The sequence below is a fragment of the Hippopotamus amphibius genome, chromosome 1 (assembly GCF_030028045.1).
Source record: "Hippopotamus amphibius kiboko isolate mHipAmp2 chromosome 1, mHipAmp2.hap2, whole genome shotgun sequence".
Lineage (NCBI taxonomy): Eukaryota > Metazoa > Chordata > Mammalia > Artiodactyla > Hippopotamidae > Hippopotamus > Hippopotamus amphibius.
In genome coordinates this window covers 216,548,203-216,564,396 of record NC_080186.1, presented here as the reverse complement: position 1 = coordinate 216,564,396, position 16,194 = coordinate 216,548,203, and the positions used below count along the sequence as shown (strand labels likewise).

The following is a 16,194-nucleotide window of genomic DNA, read 5'->3' as shown; positions in this document are numbered from 1 at the left end:
CTCTGATGAGTGTCAACACTTTTTTCTGGCTGTGAGCAGACGTGCCGGCCACCACATGACAGTACTTCTAGTGGCTGCAAGTTGGAGACTCTGGAATATTTTGTAACTTCTGCTTACTCAGCATATCCTGAGTGGCTGACTGACCAATCTTAGCAAGGCATTGCTAAGTCATAGGCCATCTCCCAGTGTGGAAATCTTGTATGAGGAAAAATCAAACCTCCTAACTCTTACCAAAGAGACCATGTAGTCCTCACCACACATCTTCTGATTGTGCATGGCGTATGTGTTCGAATTCAGAACGGAGAGATGCTTCAGCATTCTCTTGGGCCAGCTGTTTGCCAGAACCCTGGATTGGATAAGCAGGTATCTATACATTCTCATTACTCTCAATGCCATACACTTGCATAGTGCTTAATAACTTTTCCGAGTATTTTCGTATCTCTTCCTTTTTTTTTTTTTAATTTATTTTATTGGCCGTGTTGGGTCTTTTTTTTTTTTTTTTTGCTGTGCATGGTCTTTCTTTAGTTGCGGTGAGTGGGGGCTACTCTTCATTGTGGTGCACAGGCTCCTCATTGCTGTGGCTTCTCTTGTTGTGGAGCATGGGCTCTAGGCGCATGGGCTTCAGTAATTGCAGCACATGGGCTCAATAGTTGTGGCTCACAGGCTCTAACATGCAGGCTCAATAGTTGTGGTGCACGAGCTTAGTTGCTCCGCCGCATGTAGGATCTTCCTGGAGCAGGGATCAAACCCGTGTCCCCTGCATTGGCAGGCGGATTCGTAACCACTGTGCCACTTAGGAAGCCCCTCATACCTCTTCTTGAATGAATGAATGAATGAATGCATCCAAGCTGTAGGGAGGAAGCAAATGGCATTAGATCCATTTGACAGATAAGGAAACTAAGGCTCGAGGACTTGACTGGCCAGAATGGTATTACACACAGACAGAGCCAAGGCCTCCTTGTTCCAAACCTCAGACACCTTTTATTAACCAACTGTGATAAAGAGCAAGGAGTGAATCCAGCTCTTCTACATTCTGACATTGTAACCTTGAGCTATTATTAAATTTCAAAGCCGCAGTTTTCTCATGAAGGTAGGACCACCGTCTTATAGGTTTGTTAGGGTTAAATGACAATTTATGCATGGTCCTGCAACCTGGTAAGCACTCAGTAAGTGGCAGTTATTGATACCTATGTTGGATTTGACACACTTCTCTTATTCTCGCAGCTTTGATGTTTGTAGGGCTCACCTGGTGTATCTCCTTCCAGCTCACCAGATCTGGGTATTTGAAATCAGTGAAAGAGAGAATATTGGGGAATCATGAAGGTTACATTGGGAATTGCTTAATCTCTGGGGTCCTAGGTCACACCCCCAAAGCAGGAGAGTCGCTGTGATATGGGATGAGAAGCTCTGAAGGCAAGATGGTGAGCAGAGAAGGGTAGAAAAAGAGGAGGGTGGCTTTTTTTTTAAATTAAATTGAAATATAGTTGATATAATAATATATTAGCTTCAAATCTAGAACATAGTGATTTAACATTTTTATAGGTTATACTCTATTTAAAGTTACTACAAAATAATGGCTGTATTTCCCTGTGCTGTACAACATATCCTGGTTGTTTCTCTCTTTTATACATAGTACTTATGCATATCTAGGAGGGTGGCTTTTGGGCAAACTCTTGGATTTGGTATTTAGATATATTAGCAGTTTGTCTATAGAAAAATAGAGTAGGGATGGGTTTTAGTGTGGCATCAAAAAAAGACATGAATTCTGATCACATGGCAGGGAACTTAGATTCTAATTCGCTACTAATACGAATAGCACCGTCATTATTATGCTAACACAAGAAGCCATCTCTTCTTACCCACTCTCAAAATCCATCTTGTGCCACCAACAAATATCCTGCTGTGATAAAGGCCGTTGCCTTTTCTGCGTATGCAAAGGAACCTTTCTTTTGGAACTTAAGCATCTGGGCTGTCACCCTGGCCCGCTGTCTTTGACTCAAGAGAGAAGCTTTACCCCGTGATTTCTAAGCAGATGTATTCTTAAACCACATTGAAAGCACCATTGCCCTGTATCTGGATCTTCTCTTCTTTTCCGCATTCAAAAACAAAACAACCCCTGTAAGAGGAAAGATCCCTCTCCCTTCTTGCATGAGATCTGAGACGTTGCGGAAAATAAAATTCTCTGAGCTCTTTTAAATTTTAATACCATAGTATGTTATCTGTGCAGTCTTTTAAACAGCATGGCATCACATGTGTACACATGCCCACTGGCATGTGATGAAAGGCTACAATTTCAAGATAAGACAGTATCAAGATATTCAAAACAGTCTGCTTTCTTACCTAACGGAACTCATAGACAAGTTGCTTAAACTTTCTAAGTTACCTGAAAGTGAGAATAAGAAGTGCTGCCTCGCAGAATTTTTCCTGAGACATTAAGCTCAGGTAACAACTCAAATGCTAATTTCCTTTTAACCTAGGAACAAACCTAGGAACCCTTGCTTTACTTTTGTTTTGTGCATGCCCCGCTTCCTAAATGTGGACAGCTCCTAATTAATTGAAGGTGACTGCAGATGCTGGTTACAGTGGCTGCATTTGCTCACTGCTAGAGGCAGTGGCCTGAGAAATGGAGTGCCTTTTTCAAGTAGCTAGACTGTGTCTCGAGCTAAGGACTTGTCATTGTAGCCTTGTCATAACAAAACATTGTGCTCTTATTATGGAAAGCTTAAGAAATGTCGGCATGCATACAAAAGAAATTTCATTTACAACCTTACCTTATAGAAATAATACATTTTGATGTCTTGGCCTCCTTTTTTTTTTTTAACTAGATATTTTTGTGTGAAATATATCTTGCCCACAACAGTACATAGAACATACATGCACAACTTAAGGAATATTAAATATGTGGGTGCCTATCACCCAGTTAAAGAGCTAGAACATTGCCAGTATCTTTGAACCCTTGTGTGCCTGAATCTTGATTTATTTCATTTTCCAAAATCAAGTAAATTCTATTCATGTAGTTTCACATTGTGTTCTTGTTCCTACTTTATCGTAAACATTTTCCTACATTGTTATCGTTTTAAGGTTGGTTTCTTCTTTTTGGAGGTTAAAGTAATCAGAGATCATTAGCCTTACCCTAATGATAATCACTACTGGCTAATATATGCCAGGCACCCTGCCTTAAATATTCACCTTATTTAATTTTACAGCACCCTATGAGCTGCAGTAGTTCCTCATTTTACTGATTGGGGAAACTGAGTTTCAGAATGTTTAAGTAAATCCCAAGGGAATAGAATCAACAGAATTGAGCCCAAGTCTATGTCCAAGTTCCTTGCCATCTTCACCCCTGCCAGGCTGCCTTCTGGGCTATTTATTGAAAGTGCAATGCACATTAAGGACTTGGTCATTAAGTGTAATATTTCTGCCTAATTCTAAGCAAGGATAACACAGATGACTGACGCCAGATTCTAGATGGTGCTCGTGCCAGAAAAAAAAATCCAAACCAGGGCAAAATGCAACAAGAAATGTGGATAGAAGAGAATGTCTTGATAATCTGAACGGTCGTATATGTGAAAGGTCTGCTATGGTGCCTGTGGTGTTGGGTTGTCTGGTCATTCCCTGCCCCCCCCACGCCACCCCCATGATGCAGTGGAGTAAAGCCTGAACTTTTATGTTCTCAGCAGCCCTCATGCTGTGTTTTCTCCAGTTGTGTATGTGTAATTACGGTGCAGCCTGGGAGGGAGCTGCTCTCCTGTGCTTTGCCCATGGAGACATTGCTCTGTTGAGTCTCAAAGAATGAAATGGTTGCCATGGTTGCTGTGGCAGCAACAATGTCTAGCTCAAAGTCGACTGGAAAGTCGGGCTGCTTGTGTGTAGAAAGAGCAGAGGCTCAATTTGGCAGAGATCCAGTTGCTCATTATATTCTGTAGGTACAGTCCCTGTGGCATCCTTGGTTATATGCTGTGAACTCTAAGATGTGTATAGAAATAGAATGTGAATAAAAGGCTGTGTGTGTAGGTAAAAATGCATTTTTCCTGTAAATAACTTAGTTCTTAATGTGTGGAGCTCGTTACATTTAGTGAGGCAGCTGTGGTTCAATTCAACAAAGTGGTCATTTATATAAACATCACCTTCAGGTTTGCTACAGTGTCTTTTTGAGGTATGGAAATTCACTGCCTGGGACCAGTGAATAGCAAAACACTGTTAAAATTTTTTCAAGTGGCAGTTCAATGCCGACAGCCACTACCACTTGCTGAGGACAATAAAAGAAGTGGAGGAAGGCGGTCACCACTTATGTATGTTTGAATTCTCACACTGTAGGTGTCCAAACTAAGTGATGCTGTAATCAATTTTAGTTCAGTTAATAATGCTTGAATTAAAACAGGTTTGTTCAAAACTTTGCGGGAATAATGCAGCATAAAAATAGTTTATTGTGTCCTGAATTCATGTCTAAGTTGCAAATAATCTGTTTTATTTTAAAAAGTTGGAGAGGACTTCCTTGGTGGCTCAGTGGTTAAGAATCGGCCTGCCAATGCAGGGGACACGGGTTCCATCCCCGGTCTGGGAAGATCCCACATGCCTAGCCCCCGCTGTCCACAACTAGAGAAAGCCTGCACACAGCCATGAAGACCCAAGGCAACCAAAAAATAAATTAAAAATTTTTAAAAAGTTGAACTTCAGAAGGCTTTCTTAGGAGAGGTTACTCAAATAGGATACACCTAATGTGAAGTTCAGATTGACTTCTATTGCTTATTTTGTTAAATTTTTTATTTTCTTAATTAAAATTTTTTCATTAATTGTATGGTGGTGCAGATTCTTTTGATGCCACGCCTTCCTATGTTGTCATGGTGTTCTTAGTAAGCAAGGAAGTCTCAAGGGTTGCTTTTCTCTCTACCTAGACTGGTATTCTTTCATGGGGGGCAGGCATTTGTCTGTTGATTGCTGCTTTTTGGAGATAATTGCCTAGAATCTTGTGTCGTACAAGATACGATTCAATTGCCAGGTTCTTTCCAAATGCCCTCCCAATGCTGCTGAATTCCCAAATTCCTGAACAATCAGGGCTGGCACTGACTTTGGCAGTGGCCTTGACTTTCAGAGGACAGAGGAGCGTGCCTTACCAAAACAAGGTCAGGAGAATGTTCAGGCATCAGGCTATGAGTGCATTGCTCTCACTCCGCCCTCCCCACCCTTGCCTCCCCTCAGCCTTCTGCCACTGTCTTACGCTTGTCAAATCTTACCCTGGAGATGCGGGGTAAGCTCAGCTGAGCGCCTTCGAAGTGTGCAAGGGCAAGGGAACCAGTTACTGTGTCTCTCCGCTGCTTGGGTTCCCCACTCCTAAGGTCCTTTTTGCCATCCTGTCTTTGTTACTGCTGCTATTCTACTGCCACTCTCCCCCCACGTGTGTGCTACTCTGTGTAATCAACATTTAAATGTTGAAATTCTCAAGCCTTAGTTCTAGGCTTGCGTCTCTCCTCAATCTGTACTTTCTCTTTGTGGTATCAGTAGATGTGGGTGAGATTTCCCAGTGACTCTCAAATGTAAATCTCCAGCCCAGGCCACTTCTCGGCCCCAGATCTGTCACCAAACAGTCAGCATTCTGGACCTCTGTGTACTATTTCAGATGTTCAGATCTAAACTCATGACTTCGTAACAGCCTCCAGCTAAAACCTTGACACCAGCAACGAAATCACAGATTTTGTCTCCTCCACGTCATCTTCCCGTGAAAAAGCACCATCGTCCGCTCAACTGCACAGCCTGGGAGTCCCCACCACTCTATCTCCCTCCCCCTCTCTCTTCAGCAGTACCCATGTTCTGTCCGTTCTGACTCGTAAATCTCTGTCCTTAACACCGCTCTAAAGACCCATCGTGATCTGATTCTTGCCTCCCTCCCTCACCTCCCGCATATCCCCTGCCGAGCCACACTGGTCCTCTCTCTGTCCCTTGGGTGGACCCTTCCCACCTTAAAGCCCTCACATAAGCCCCCAGTTGCTAAAGTGCCCTCTTCCTGGCCACTGCCACCATCCTTCTGATTTCACATTAAGGGCCATGTCCTTAGAGGAACCTTCTCTTGACGTTCACATGAGGTCCGTCTGCATTGGTGTGAGTTCTTAAGGTCTGCGTGGCTCCCTCAGAGGAGATTTAGTTCCGTAAGAATAAAGACTGTGTCCTTGCTCGGGGCATACGCTCAGTGCCTAGAGCAGGGCCCAGCTCAAGGTAAGCACTTGACAAGTACTTGGTTAGGGAATGAATGAATACCCGGCACTATGCCAAGCAGTTTACATACGTCATCTCATTTCGTCCTCAGAGCCGTGCGCAAGAAGCTTAAGGAGCTTGCCAAGGCCAGTCTGGAAGCAAAGCACAGTGGGGAGTCACCCCAGGGCTGGGGAGTCACCCAAGTACAAGCTGTTTGTACTCCTATCACTGGCTTTCTTGAGGAGGAGATGGTAGGTGCTGCTGTTAGATTTTATTAATAATAAATCTGTGATGATAAAAGGAGAAAGGAGCAGGGCTTTTTCTCATAAGGGGAACTGAGGGGGGGTGGTTTGAAGAGATTTGTATTTTATAGATGCTGATTTCCTTGGGGTAGTTTATTTTTTTAAAAAATTCCTCTTAAATAATAAGCTTGTGAAACTGTGGAATCTGATCAGCATATTTTGCTGTCAGTCCTCTAAGTGACATTCCATCTTCCACTGCTTCCTGAGGTGGTCTGTCCTCCAGAGCCACACAGGTTTACTCCTGATCTCTGGGCCTGTAGCTCTTAATCAAACTGCTTTCAATTCCCTTCCTCTGTGTCATGTTAGTTTTTAGCTTTTTAGACCCTATTTAGTCACTCAAGAAATATTTATGGGGACTTCCCTGGTGGTGCAGGGGACACAGGTTCGGTCTGCCTGCCAATGCAGGGGACACAGGTTCGGTCCCTGGTCTAGGAGGATCCCACATGCTGCAGAGTAACTACCATGCACCACAGCTACTGAGCCTGCACTCTAGAGCCCAGTGAGCCACAGCTACGGAGCCTGTGTGCCACAACTACTGAAACCCAGGCACCTAGAAGCCTGTGCTCCACGACAAGAGAAGCCACTGCAATGAGAGCCCGCGCACTGCAATGAAGAGTAGCCCCCATTGGCCGCAACTAGAGAATGTCTGCGCAAAGAAACAGACCCAATGCAGCCAATAAATAAATAAATTTAACAACAACAAAAAAGAAATATTTATGGACCACCCATTATGTTCCAAGCACTGTGCTAGACCCAACTTTGTTCCCATCTCTCATAAACATTTCCTCATTCTTGCCTCTCTACTCAGCAACCCCCACACTTTTAACAGGACCTGTCATTACTTGTGTACTGAGGTCTTGACTATAGACATGTGCAGATCCTTATTATTTAAATAGGAAGTGAGTACTTTCTGTGTACCAGGCACTGTTCCAGGCTAGGAAGTTTAAGAATAGACACATTTAGTGCCTTGCAGTCTGTTTATACTACCAGCAACTGGGCAGGAGTAGGCAGATGGCTAGTGTGAAGTCAGGAAGTGTCCAGAGTTTTCTGTGATCCACCAAAGTGCTACAGGTTTTCAAGTTCCTGGACACCTCTGAGGTCTTCATCCATTCTTGGCCCTACAGGAAGTAAACTAAGACACCTAGTGTTTGGGCAGGAAGAAGGACTAGTTTATTTCCTCTTTCTCAATAACTTTTTCACTCTCATCCCCACCCTTATCTAAGTACACCTGGTTCACTGCCAGTAAATTTCTTGTTCCCAACATGTGAAAGCACTTAGCACTTAGTGATTTATAATTGATACTGTCTTTCCCCAGAAAGTAGTGACATGTATTTATCTCAAGCATGAAGTTAGTGGGGAAAAATATTGACCATCAAGCACACATCTATCTGCCCTATTTGGATTTGACCCAATAGTTAAGACCACTGGACTCTGCAATAGACAAAACTGGTCTCCAGAATGGAAACTGAAAATATTAGAACATCTTTTTCAATTTTATTGCCTCTTAAAATTTTCTTTGTTTTAGACAAACATGTAGATATTGTTTTGGAATGGAAAAATGATTATAGCAAGGCTGTAGCATGCAAGGTTAGTATACAAAAGTCAATTGCTTTCCTTATATACCAGCAATGAACCAGTGGAATTTGAAATTAAAAACACAATGCCATTTGCATTAGCATCCCCTAAAATGAGGTACTTAGGTATAAATCTAATGGTATGTCCAAGATCTATATGAAGAAAACTACAAAACTCTGATGAACTAAATCAAAGAACTAAACAAGTGGAGAGAGATTTCATGTTTGTGGACAGGGAAACTCAATATTGTCAAGATGTCAGTTCTTCCCAACTTGATCTACATAGAGTCAGTGCAATACAAATCAAGTCCAAGAAAGTTATTTTGTGGGTATCATCAGCTGAATTCTTAAGTTTTTACAGAGAAGCAAGAGACCTAGGATGGCCATAACCCCATATTAAAGAACAAAGTTGGAGGACTGACACTACCCAACTTCACACTTATGGTAAAGCTACAGTCATCAGGACAGTGTGGCACTGGTGAAAGGATAGACAGATCAATGGAACCAGAACAGAGAGCCCAGAAATCAACCCCCATAAATATAGTCAACTGATCGCCGATGAAAGAGCAATGCAATACAATGGAGCAAAGGTGGCCTTTTCTGTAAATAATGCTGGAACAACTGGACATCCACATGCAAAAAATGAGTCTAGACAAAAATTAACTCCAGTGCATCACACTTTATGTAAATTGTAGAATTATAAAACTCCTAGAAAATAACAGGAAAAAATCTAGATGACCTCAGGTTTGGTGATGACATTTTAGATACAGCACCAAAGGCATGATTCATGAAAAAAATAAGCTGGACTTAACTAAAATTAAAAGTTTCTACTTTTCAAAAGACAGTGGCAAAAGAGTGAGAAAATAAGCCATAGACTGGGAGAAAATGTTTGCAAAAGACATACCTGATAAAGGACTGTCATCCAAAATATGCAAAGAACTCTTTAAACCCAACAATAAGAAAAAAATGCCATAAACAGTCCAAAGACCTTAAACACCTCCTCAAATAAGATATATAGCAAATGAACATGAACAGATATTCCACATTATATGTCATCAGGGAATTACAAATTAAAAAAAGGAGATACCACTGTACACCTATTAGAATGGCCCAAATCAAGAACACCGACAACACGAAATGCTGGCAGAGATGCGGAGCAACAGGAACTCTCATTCATTTCTGGTGGGAAGTCAAAATTGTTCAGCCACTTTGGAAAACAGTTTGGCAGTTTCTTACAAAACTAAATGTACATGTTACAATCCAGCTGTTCCACTCCTTGGTATGTTTATCTAAAGGAGTTAACAACTTATGTCTTCATAAAAACTTTCATGCAGATATTTACAGAGCTTTGTTCCATAATTGCCAAAACTTGGAAGCAACAAAGATGTCCTTCAGTAGATGAATGTGTAAATGAAGCGTGGTGCTTCCAAACAATGGTGTTTTTTAGTGCTAAAAAGAAATTAGCTGTCAAGCTATGAAAAGACATGGAAGATACTTAAAGACATATTACTAAGTGAAAGAAACCGAACTGAAAAGGCTAGATACTGTATGATTCCAACTATATGACATTCTGGTGAAGGCAAAACTCTGGAGGCAGTAAAAAGATCAGTGTGATCGCCAGCAGTTAGGGCAGGGAAGGAGAGATGAATAGATGGAGCACAGAGGATTTTTAGGGCAGTGAAAATACTTTATATGATACTATAGTGGTGGATACATGTCATTATACATTTATCCAGACCCATAGAATGTACAATACCAAGAGTGAACCCTGATGTAAACTGGATTTTTGGTGTTAGTGATGTGTCAACATAGGGTTATTTATTTAATATACATTTTATTTATTTAGTTGCAGCAGGTCTTAGTTGTGGCTCACATGCTCCTTAGTTGTAGCTCACCTGCTCCTTAGTTGAGGCATGTGGGCTCCTTAGTTGTGGCTCGTGAACTAAGGAGTTATGGCTTGCAAACTTTTAGTTGTGGCATGCATGTGGGATCTAGTTCCCTGACCAGGGATTGAACCTGGGCCCCCTGCATTGGGAGCTCGGAGTCTTAACCACTGCGCCACCAGGGACGTCCCCAGCATAGGCTTATTGATGGTAACAAACATACAACTCTGGTGGGAGATTGTTGGTAATGAGGGAGACTGCACGTGTTGCGATGGAATATGTAGGAAATCTCTGTGCCTTCTGTGGTGCTCTAAAAATAGTCTTTTTTTTTTTTTTTAATGTAGACAATATTAGTATACAGCAACAAGAGCCAACACTTATGTTGCTCTTTCTGTGTGTCAGGCACTATTCTGAGCTCTTTGTGTATATTAGTGAATCCTAATAAAAAACCTTATGATCTCCATTTTACAGATATGGAAACAGGCATAGAGATGTTTCATTACTTGCTAATGCAGCTGTTAAGCGGTGGGCTGTCAAGACCCAGGGATTCTGGGACCAGAGCTGTGCTGTAAATCGCTAAGCTGTAGTGTACATATATAATTTGTAAGTAAATGTACTAAGGATACTTTTACTTGTAGGAGTATGTGATCAAGAAAGTTTCGAGACCATTGTTTGAGGAGGTCAGATGCAGAATGAATAGTGACCTTTCTTGATTGCTTCTGACAGGCATCACCAAACAGTGGGGGTTTGCCTGTGAACAGGATTTGGGGAAGGGGGTAGGCTCTTCGTTTTTAGAGGAAGGGTCTTAGCCATTACTGGATTATTCGGAGGTAAAGAGAGGAAGGGAGGAGAATGGAGGAAAAAACAGGTTCGATTATACATGTAAGATGTTATCAAAATAAACCTTGGATGTGTCTGGTTTTTGAGAAGTCACACAAAGATCCAAATTGATCTGGAGAAGGAATAAAGGAAGAATGGCAGAGCACACAGGGAAGAGGGACCCTTAGCACCAGTTTGTATTAGGATGGAAACGGCAGGAATTGAAGGAAGGGAAGACTGCATGGTGTGCAGATACAGGGGTGGACTTCAGAGTTCCTCCAACAGCTACAGACCAAGTCCTAGAACTGAAAAAAGATCAAATGGGATACATACAAATTCACAGGAAAAAATCTCAAAGCTTTATAGTTACGTGGACAAAGAACAGGCCAGTTCACAGAAAATTAATAAACTTCTAACATGCTTAGATATACAAAATGAAATCAAACCAGTAAGATGCCTTTTGTACCTATTAATTTAATAAAACAAAGCACACACACACAAGCAGAAAGCCCCCACATGCACCTCTGCTTTAACTATCCTGATCCCCTTGCAGTTGTGGGGTAAACAGTTTAGTTGTGTATGTATACACACACATGTATTTTAAAATATGTATAATATTTATAAAATGCCTTAATGTTTCTTTTTTTAAAAAAGACTTTTTTTTGATGTGGACCATTTTTTAAAAGTCTTTATTGAATTTGTTAAAATATTGCTTGTTTTATGTTTTGGTTTTTTGGCCACAAGGCATGTGGACTCTTAGCTCTCCAACTAGGGATCAAACCAGCACCCCCTGCCTTAGAAGGCAAAGACTTAACCACTGGACCGTCAGGGAAGTCCCAATGTTTCTCTTTAAACTCTCTGTACGCTCTTTTACAGAAAGCGATCTCAGATTGAATAAATGCCACACGCCTGTTTAGCATCACTTATTATGGTGAAGATTTAGAAGTGATACAGATGTTGACCATATTTAATATAGCCAGGCAGATGTTGTAAATGATGGTTAGAGAGACTATATAATAACACCGGAAAATGTTTACGATTATAACGTTGAGTGAGAAAAATAAGACACAATTGCACGTTATTGATTACCTCTATTACAGTACGTGTCACCTGGTTTTGAAATTCCTTGTCCTTACTTGGCTGTCTGTCTGCTTAGACTTGGGAATGCTGAGGGCAGAGATGGGCTAATTCATACTACCGTACATGAGAATTGTATCCGTAGTACTTTGCCCACGGTAGACGCTCGGTGCACAATAAACAATAAACTTTCTCCCCAGTAAAAGCTGCTACAATTTTTCCTATCTTAAAATTGTGGGAAACGGTATTTAAAGAGCTCCATTTTTACACAGAGGAGACTTAAATGATTAATTTTGTATCTTTATCTGATTGAATGTTAAATGAAATCATTGATAAAAAGATTTTTTTCCCAATGTAGTGCTGGTAACTGTAATAAAGTATTTGCCTTAAATGAATATATAGAGATGATTTGCGTATGGTTCTTTTATAGAAATACTTAGGGCAAGAGCTTAATACATTTCAGATCATCTGTAGCGTACTTTGGAGATGCATTTTTCTAGTTCACATTCCCATTGTCTGTCAGAGTCAGAAAGACAAACTATTTGAGGCAGAAATTTTAGTAGAACTTCACCATTAGCCAATAGATACAATAGCTGTTATAGCAGAGGGTCTTGACTCCTATCCCGAGATAGTTGCTGGGATACCCACAACACAGAGAGTGCAAGACAGCTTCAAAGTGTGGAACTCACACTTTGTACAAGGCTTTTGTAGCATGGAACGGAAATTTACAAACTCTTAGGCAACCCTGGTGCTTCCAGCCTTCCCTCTCTCCTCCCTGCCAAGCAAACATATGCTAACCTTTCTGCTCTAGAAGCTAATTTTCCATTCCATGAAATTGAAACCTTTTAATTGCTTTCTTTATTGGTGACCTTTAAGCGATAACTTGGGCTTCTTGGTGTCAGTCTCTAAAGAAACCAAACTCTAAGGTGTGTGATATTATCTATTGAATTAGGCCGGAAAAAAGCTCATTAGAACTGCAGTGAGACTGAAGTACTTCTCAAATGTTATAGCCTGAGCTGAGGGTGTGGTCATTCACAGATTTTTAGACTCACCAAGAATCTATAAATTATAATTTTCATTAAAAAATTTTTTTCTAATGATTGCAGTGTTTTGCCTCTAATAGCTATTTACTGTGTATATGAGTTTTATAAAATGTTACCTTTGAACTCTCACAGCCTTGACCAGTTCTAATGCTCCTTCATTGGTATAAAATTGTGTTACAGAGGTCATGAAATAATTAATAGTTACTATTTATTGAGTGTTTCCTCTGTACCAGGCACCATGTTAAATATTTTAGGTATATTATCTCAGTCCTTAGAGCACTCCTTTGAGGAACGTGGTATTGTTCCCAAAATATGTTTTCAAGAACCCCTGAGTTACCAGAGATTAGCTTGCTTAAGGTCAGGGCATACAGAGAAAGCTCTGCTGCCCAGATCTGTCTGCCATCAAAGCATCACTCTTTTTTTTTTTTTTAAGTATGTATGTATGTAAGTATGTATTTATTTTTGCTGCATCAGGTCTTCATTGCAACACGAGGGATCTTTCGTTGCAGTGCATGGGCTCCTCACTGCAGCATGTGGGCTTCTCTCTAATTGCGGCATGCAGGTTTTCTTTTCTTTAATTGTGGCACATGGGCTCCAGAGTGCATGGGCTCTGTAATTTGCCGCACAGGGAGCTCTCTAGTTGAGGCGTGTGAGCTCAGTAATTGTGGTGCTCGGGCTTAGTTGCTCCACGGCACGTGGGATCTTAGTTCCCTGACCGGGGATCGAACCCACGTACCCTGAATTGCAGGACAGATTCTTTACCAGTGGACCTCCAGGGAAGTCCCAAAGCATCACTCTTAATAAGGTTGATGGTCTGGAACAGAGGTAAACTCCAGCATACTAAAACACATAAGGACTTCCCTGGTGGTACAGTGGTTAAGAATCTGCCTGCCAATGCAGGGGACACGGGTTCGAGCCCTGGTCTGGGAAGATCCTACGTGCCACGGAGCAACTAAGCCTGTGCACCACAACTACTGAGCCTGAGTGACACAACTACTGAAGCCCACGCGCCTAGAGCCCGTGCTCCGCAACAAGAGGAGCCACTGCAATGACAAGTAGGCGCACTGCAGTGAAGAGTAGCCCCTGCTCACTGCAACTAGAGAAAGTCTGGGCACAGCAACAAAGACCCAATGCAGCCAATAAATACATTAATAAATTAGTTTTTTAAAAAGATGTGTTTAAAGATTTAAAAAAAAAAAGACTGATTTAAAAAAAAACACTTAAGTTGGTGGGTATGTGTCATGTGGGAATTCTAGGAATTCCTTACAAAATAGATTTGTGATATTCAAATTCACCAACTTTCCATCTTTCAAATAAGCCACGGAAGGATTATCTGCATGGTGGAAGTTAGTGGAAGCTGTTGGGCCAGTTGGCGTCGAAAAAAGCTAAGCCTGAAAAGGCTACATATTCCAGCTAGAGATGGCATTCTGGAAAAGGCAAAACTATGGAGACAGTGAGATCAGTGTTGCCAGGAGCTTGGGGGAGGGAGGGAGGATTTTTATGGCAGTGAAACTATTTTGTATGATACTGTTAGTGGAGGATATATGTCATTATACATGTATCAAAACCCATAGAATGTACAACACCAAGAGTGAATCCTAATGTAAACTATTAACTTTACTGAATAATAGCGTCACAATGTTGGTTTATCAAATGCAATAAATATGGCACTGTAATGCAAAATGTTAGTAACAGGGGAAACTAGGAGGTGGGGTGGGAAATCTCTGTACTGCTCCCTTAATTTTTCTGTAAACCTAAAACCACTCCTAAGCCTATTTTGGTCTTTTTTATTTTTTTAAGTTAATCCTCAAGTCTTTCCCTCCAATTTCAGGATTTTCTTCATTTTTAAAATGACTGACCCAAGTCCTAACACATCAGTCATATTTAAAATTCCACTGTCTCTCACCCTGCCCCTGATCTAGCTCTGCGGATCAGCGTTTCCATATATGCTTTCTCTGTCTTTGTCCAGCTGCCACTATGCTAGCTGCTTTCAATTGGTCTACCCACTCTCAGCCTGTCCTACATACTGCCATCAGATGAATCTTCCTGAAGTGTAGCCCTGACTGTATCCCTTCCGCAGCCCCAAACCTTTTTTGTCTGTGCCCCTCTCCCACCTCAGTTTCCCCATCGTCTGCATCAGGTGACCTGTATGCCCTGACATCTCATTAGAAGCCACAGGTTTTTGAAATCAAAAGAGATCTCGGTCAGCACATTGTTTATAATGTTTAGTTGACGTTTGTTGTAATGGTCTGGTACTAAACATTGTATTGTACTTGCCTCTTTCCCCACCCAAATGGACGACATTATTTGATGGTAAAGACTGTGTTTTCCCTCCACCATTGTTTGTGAGTCTCTCTGGTGCTTTGAATATAGTAGGCCCTGGAAGAATGCATTCAGCTGAATTCAATGTATCTGGGTTCCCAGTTTCTTTATGCAGAGCCCTGCTGTTAGATGAAATGAAAAAGAAACCCATTGCCCATATGACAGACAATGTGATACCCAGTAAAACAGCAGAGATGTTTCTCCCGTGAGAGTATTGTAATGTATTGGTGTTCCATCACTGACACATTTATTTCGGGTTTATAGCCAGTTCTTTGGCTGCCCTATTGTGTCTTAAATGAAGAGCTTCCATTGGCATTAACAATTTTTAACCAGTACATTTTGAACCAATCAAAAATCTACCCACATGCCTTTCCAAAATCCTTGCTGCATAATAAACCTTTGCTATCTTTCCTATTAGAAGATTGAAAATGATATTTAAACAATGCTTTGATAATTGTTCCATTCTTTGAGAATTGAGGACTCTTGTGACTGCCAATTGATTCTTCTAAAATTAAAAAAAAATTTTTTTACCTTTATGGCTTAAGTCCAGTAAAAGATTATCAGCTGAGTGAAAATGAATAGTCTATATCCTGTAGGTCTTTTTCTTTATCCCAAGTAAAAGGTAGGGTGAGCTAGAAAGACTTGGTAGCTCAGCTGTTGCCTCCACGTTTAAGAGTTCAGCTTGAAGAATATAGCTTGAGCGCAGAGGTGAGAAGGAGATAAAGAAGTAGTCATTTATAGGACCAGACTTGTTTGTTATTTACTTTCAAAATTGTTTAATCAAAGCACATTTCACCAAGCTGAACTTCAGCTTGAGAGCTGTCCAGATGTTAGATGGCAGGACTCCAAAGAGTGAATGTGCTGTGCTTTTCGAAAAATGGAGTCTTTTTTTGATTTGTCTTTTTTTTTTTTAAATAAAGGTCAAGAGAGACATCAGTCGGAAAGTCAGAACAAGAAGTGGATTTAGAGATAGAAATGTTCTCAT

The 16,194-nt window shown here is 41.1% G+C and overlaps 1 protein-coding gene across 1 annotated transcript in view; it reads left to right on the top strand.

Moving 5' to 3' along the window:
- Positions 1-16,194, top strand: part of IQGAP2 (IQ motif containing GTPase activating protein 2) — a 228,687-nt gene that overhangs the window by 21,902 nt on the left and 190,591 nt on the right.